Below are 6,426 nucleotides of genomic sequence, written 5' to 3' on the forward strand. Positions count from 1 at the left end.
AGCTACCTTGACTGTGTGTGATGTTCTACCATGAACCCAGAACCCATTTACACTGATGGTGATTTATGTAAAATGACTATGAGAGAGGGAGTAAGATCAAATAAGATAGAGGTAAACCCTGTGGACCCAGCTAGCTGAATCACTACAGGAAATAAACCCTATCACCATGGAGACTACTTAGCAACAGGCAGTGGAACAGGCACTAGAGATTCTAAACAATTACTTCCCACTGGGCACAGATGTCAATTCAATGTTGGTTCACTGTAATTTCATTGAAATGACGTGGAAACATTGATTCAACCAGTATGTGCCCAGTGGGCTGTGATTATCCTAATGACATTACAGAGACCTGTTTTAGAGCATTTAGTTCAGAGTTATGGTCACTATGGTCTCTGTAGAGGAGAAAAAATGCAGAGAATTTGTATTTTAGGAGTTTAAACCAAATTCTGTCTTTCCCAGGACAGTTGGAAAACTAAAGCTGCCTTACGAAAGACAGGTAAATCCATGAAATCTGTGCCCTCACACTGCAGGAGCCAGAGATGTGTTTTATAAAGGTCTTAGTATAGGTGAATGTAAGTAAGCGTGTGGACTAAAAGCATTTTGCTTTTCTAAATGTCTGAGTTAGCCTGTAGACACACGTGTGTATGCGCGCGTTAGCCTGTAGACACACGTGTGTATGCGCGCGTTAGCCTGTAGACACACGTGTGTATGCGCGCGTTGAAGGCTGAGTGAGATTTGGTGAAACAAACATGAAACAAACTCTATCCACAAATGCCAACACCCAATGTGAATCTGTATGTGTGTGTTGTGTAAGGGCTTTTATTATACAATCCCAGAGATGGACACATATCCACGAGCCGAGGCTTGCATTCAGAGAGCATGAAGCAGGTAACAGCAGCGGATTGGAGAGGAGGAGGAAGAAGAGGAAAGGAGTGGAGAGGATGAGGAGAAGAGTAGAAGGAAGAGGGTGGAAGGAGGTTGGGTAGTCAAAGAGGGGTGAGATGAAGAGACGGTCCACTTGATTGATAGGTTCTAGATTGATGGTTCAGTCTAAAGAAAACAAGTGATGGATCAAACAATGTAATGAAGTGCACTAGATAGGGAATAGGGTTTCAAGACAGTCATTGAAATACTAACGTAAGATGAAGTACACTGGTCTCAAGAGTATTTACAGTAACTGAGGTTTTAGAGTTTAAAATAGCAAGCACGTGGAATGTCTAGGTTCTGAGAGACCGTTTGATTAAAGTGACCGTCTGGAACATTTAAAGTCCAGAGCTTGAAGAGGAGGCCTACTCTAAAAGCCAGGTTGACAGAGAGCGAGAGGAAGAGAGAAATGGATAAACAAAGGTGTGAGGAGAAAGAACAGCAGAGGAGGGTAACAGGATAAATAGAGAGGAGGTAGAGAAAGCAGGAATGAAGGCACTGTAGACAGAGTGAGAAAGGTACAAGGAGGAGTAGAGTGAATGATGTGTTCCTACCAGGGAGCATGTCATTATGGTATTAGTGAATTGGCACAGAGAGCTGTAGCTAAAAGGCACTGGGCATCAATCACTCTGGCAGAGCAGAGCAGAGCATAGCAGGGGTACACACACACGGTTACAGCCTAAGCATTCTCTACCCCCCCGCCTCACTCTCGTCTGTTTAATACTCTGAAACTCCACACATCAACAACAACTGGTCGGCATACAGTACGATACCCTATTTCCTGGTGCACTAGCTTTGAACCTAATTGGTAATATGGTGTCATATTACCAATTAAGGTCTACACAACAGGTGTAGACCTTACAGACCTTACAGTGAAATGCTTACTTACAAGCCCTTAACAAACAATGCAGTTAAGAAAATGGAAATATAACAAATAATTAAGGAGCAACAATAAAATAACAGCAGCGAGGCTATATACAGGGGTTCCAGTACAGAGTCAATGTGCAGGGGCACCGGTTAGTCGAGGTAGTTGAGGTAATATGTAAATTGACTATGCATGGATAATAAACAGAGTAGCAGCAGTGTAAAAATGGGGGGTGGGATGGGGACAATGCAAATAGTCCGGGTAGCCATTTGATTAACTGTTCAAGAGTCTTATGGTTTTAGGGTAGAAGCTGTTACGAAGCCCTTTTGGACCTAGACTTGCCGCTCTGGTACTACTTGCTGTGCGGTAGCAGAGAGAACAGTCTGACTAGGGTGGCTGGAATCCTTGCAATTTTTTGGGCATTCCTCTAACACCGCCTGGTATAGAGGTCCTGGATGGCAGGAAGCTTGGCCCCAGTGATGTACTGGGCCCTACGCACTACCCTATGTAGTGCCTTGCGGTCGGAGGCCGTGCAGTTGCCCTACAAGGCGGTGATGCAACCAGTCAGAATGCTATTGATGGTGCTGCTGTAAAACCTTTTGAGGATCTGAGGACCCATGCCACATCTTTCCAGTCTCCTGAGGGGAAATGGGTGTTGTTATTCCCTCTTCACGACTGTCTTGGTGTGTTTGGACCATGATAGTTAATTGGTGATGTGGACACTAAGGAACTTGACGCTCTCAACCTGCTCCACTACAGCCCCGTCGATGAGAATGGGGGTGTGCTCAGTCCTCCTGTAGTCCACAATCATCTCCTTTGTCTTGATCACGGTGAGGGAGAGGTTGTTATGCTGGCACCACACTGCCAGGTCTCTGACCTCCTCCCTATAGGCTGCCTCATCATTGCCAGTGATCAGGCCTACCACTGTTGTGTCATCTGTAAACTTAATGATGGTGTTGGAGTCTTGCTTGGCCATGCAGTCATGGGTGAACTGGGAATACAGGAGGTGATTGAGCACGCCCCCCTGAGGGGCCCCCGTGTTGAGGATCAACGTGGCAGATGTGTTGTTACCTTCCCTTACCACCAGGGAGCAACCCATCAGGATGTCCAGGATCCATTTGCAGAGGGAGGTGTTTAGTCCCAGGGTCCTTAGTTTAGTAATGAGCTTTGAGGGCACTATGGTGTTGAATGCTGAGCTGTAGTCAATGAATAGCATTCTCACGTAGGCGTTCCTTTTGTCCAGGTGGGAAAGGGCAGTGCAATAGAGATTGCATCATCTGTGGAACTGTTGAGGCAGTATGCAAATTAGAGTGGGTCTAGGGTTTCTGGGATAATGTTGTTGATGTGAGTCATGACCAGCCTTTCAAAGCACTTCATGGCTACAGACATGAGTGCTACGGGTCAGTAGCCATTTAGGCAGGTTACCTTAGTGTACATGGGCACAGGGACTACGGTGGTCTGCTTGAAAGCATGTTGGTATTACAGACTCGTCAGGGACAGGTTGAAAATGTCAGTGAAGACACTTGCCAGTTGGTCAGCACATGCTCAGTGTACACGTCATGGTAATCCGTCTGGCCTTGCGGCCTTGTGAATGTTGACCTGTTTAAAGGTCTTGCTCACATTGGCTACGGAGAGCGTGATCACACAGTCATCCGGAACAGCTGGTGCTCTCATGCATGCTTCAGTGTTGCTTGCCTCGAAGCGAGCATAGAAGTTATTTAGCTCATCTGGTAGGCTTGTGTCACTGGGCAGCTTGCGGCTGTGCTTCCCTTTGTAATCTGTAATAGTTTGTAAGCCCTGCCACATCCGACAAGTGTCGGAGCCAGTGTAGTACGATTCAATCTTAGTCCTGTATTGATGCTTTGCTTGTATGATGGTTCGTCGGAGGGCATAGCGGGATTTCTTATAAGCTTCCGGGTTAGAGTCCCGCTCCTTGAAAGCGGCAGCTCTACCCTTTTAGCTCAATGCGGATTTTGCCTGGAATCCATGGCTTCTGTACGTATGGTCACTGTGGGGACAACGTCATCGATGCTAATTGATGAAGACAGTAACTGATGTGGTGTACTCCTCAATGCCATCGGAAGATTCCGGAACATATTCCAGTCTGTGCTAGCAAAACAGTACTGTAACTTAGCATCTGCCTCATCTGACCACTTCCACATTGAGCGAGTTACTGGTACTTCCTGCTTTAGTTTTTGCTTGTAAGCAGGAATCAGGAGGATAGAGTTATGGTCAGAGTTGCCAAATGGAGGGCGAGGGAGAGCTTTGTACGCATCTCTGTGTGTGGAGTAAAGGTGGTCTAGAGTTTGTTTCCCCTCTGGTTGCACATTTAAGATGCTGGTAGAAATGAGGTAAAACGGATTTAAGTTTCCCTGCATTAAAGTCCCCGACCATTAGGAGTGTCACCTCTGGATGAGCATTTTTCTGTTTGCTTATGGCTTTATACAGCTCTTTGAGTGCCGTCTTAGTGCCAGCATCGGTTTGTGGTGGTAAATAGACAGCTACGACAAATATAGATAAACTCTTGGTAAATAGTGTGGTATACAGCTCATCATGAGATACACTACCTCATGCGAGAAAAACCTTGAGACTTCCTTAATATTTGATTTTGTGCACCAGCTGTTATTTACAAATACAGACCGCCACCCCTTTTCTTACGGGAGGCAACTGTTCTATCTTGCCGATGGACCGAAAAACCCCGCCAGCTCTATGTTATCTATGCCATCGTTCAGCCACGACTCGGTGAAACATAATATATTACAGTTTTTAATGTCTCATTGGTAGGATATACTTGATTAGAGCTGATCCATTTTGTTATTCAATGATTGCACGTTAGCTAAAAGGACTGATGGTAGAGGGGGTTTAATCACTCGCCTACAAATTCTCAGAAGGCAGCCCAACCTCCTCCCCCCTTTTCTACACTGTTTCTTCACGCAAATGACGGGGATTTTGGCCAGTTCCCGAGAAAGCAGTATATCCTTTGCGTCGGACTCATTAAAGAAAACATCTTTGTCTAGTTCTAGGTGAGTAATCGCTGTTCTGATGTCCAGAAGTTATTTGTGTCATAAGAGATGGTAGCAGCAACATTATGTACAAAATAAGTAAAAAAATAAGTTACAAACAACGCAAAAAAACTACCAATATGGCACAGTTGGTAATGAGCACGTAAAACGGCAGCCATCCCCTCTGGCGCCATTCTTTTGGAAGTATGGTGTTATTTGGGACGCAGAGAAGCAGTTCACTTTTTCCACATTTTGTTTTACGTTAGACTTATTCCAGAATAGATTTTTAAAAAGCTCTCAATTTACGCACAATACCCCTTAATGACAAAGCAAAAACAGGTTTAGACGTGTCCAAATTGATTAAAAAACAAAAAACGGTAACATCATATTTACGTAAGTATTCGGACCCTTTACTCAGTACTTTTTTGAAGGACCTTTGGCAGCGATTACAGCCTCGAGTCTTCTTGGGTATGACACTACAAGCCTGGCATACCTGTATTTGGGGAGTTTCTCCCATATTTCTCTGCAGATCCTCTCAAGCTCTGTCAGGTTGGATGGGAAGTGTCGCTGCACAGCTATCTTCAGGTCTCTCCAGAGATCGGGTTCAAGTCCGGGCTCTGGCTGGGCCACTCAAGCACATTCAGAAACTTGTCCTGCATGATCCTGCATGATCTTGGCTGTATGCTTAGGATCGTTGTCCTGTTGAAAAGGGAAAAATTCAACCCAGTCTGAGGTCCTAAGTGCTCTGGGGTAGGTTTTCATCAAGATCTCTGTACTTTGCTCCGTTCATCTTTGCCTCGATCCTGACTAGTCTCCCAGTCCCTGCAGCTCAAAAACACCACCACAGCATGATGCTGCCACCACCATACTTCACCGTAGGGATGGTGCCAGGTTTCCTCCAGATGTGACACTTAGCATTCAGGCCAAAGAGCTCAGTCTTGGTTTCATCAGACCAGAGAATCTTGTTTCTCATGGTCTGAGTCCTTTATGTGCCTTTTGGCAAACTCCAAGCGGGCTGTCATGTACCTTTCACTGAGGAGTGGCTTCCGTCTGGCCACTCTACCATAAAGGCCTAATTGGTGGAGTCCTGCAGAGATGGTTGTTCTTCTGGAAGGTTCTTCAAGCTCAATCAGAGTGACCATCGGGTTCTTGGTCTCCTCCCTGACCAAGGCCCTTCTATCCCAATTGCTCAGTTTAGCCGGCCGGACAGCTCTAGGAAGAGTCTTGGTGATTCTATACTTCTTCCATTTTAGAATGATGGACGACTCTGCGTTCTTGGAGACCTTCAATACTGCAGACATTTATTGGTACCCTTCCAAAGATCTGTGACTCAACGCAATCCTGTCTTGGAGCTCTACTGACAATTCCTTTGACCTCATGGCTTGGTTTTTGCTAATATGCACCGTCAACTGCGGGACCTTATATGGACAAGTGTGTGCCTTTCCAAATAATGTCCAATCAATTGAATTTGTACAGGTGGACTCAAATCAAGTTGTAGAAAATATCAAGGAGGTTCAATGTAAATAGGACGCACCTGAGCTCAATTTTGAGTTTCTTAGCAAATTAGGTATCAGTATTTTTATACATATGCAAAAACCTGTTTTCGCTTTGTCAATGTGTATTGTGTAGGTTGAA

The sequence above is a fragment of the Salvelinus fontinalis genome, chromosome 32 (genome assembly GCF_029448725.1).
Source record: "Salvelinus fontinalis isolate EN_2023a chromosome 32, ASM2944872v1, whole genome shotgun sequence".
Classification (NCBI taxonomy): Eukaryota; Metazoa; Chordata; class Actinopteri; order Salmoniformes; family Salmonidae; genus Salvelinus; species Salvelinus fontinalis.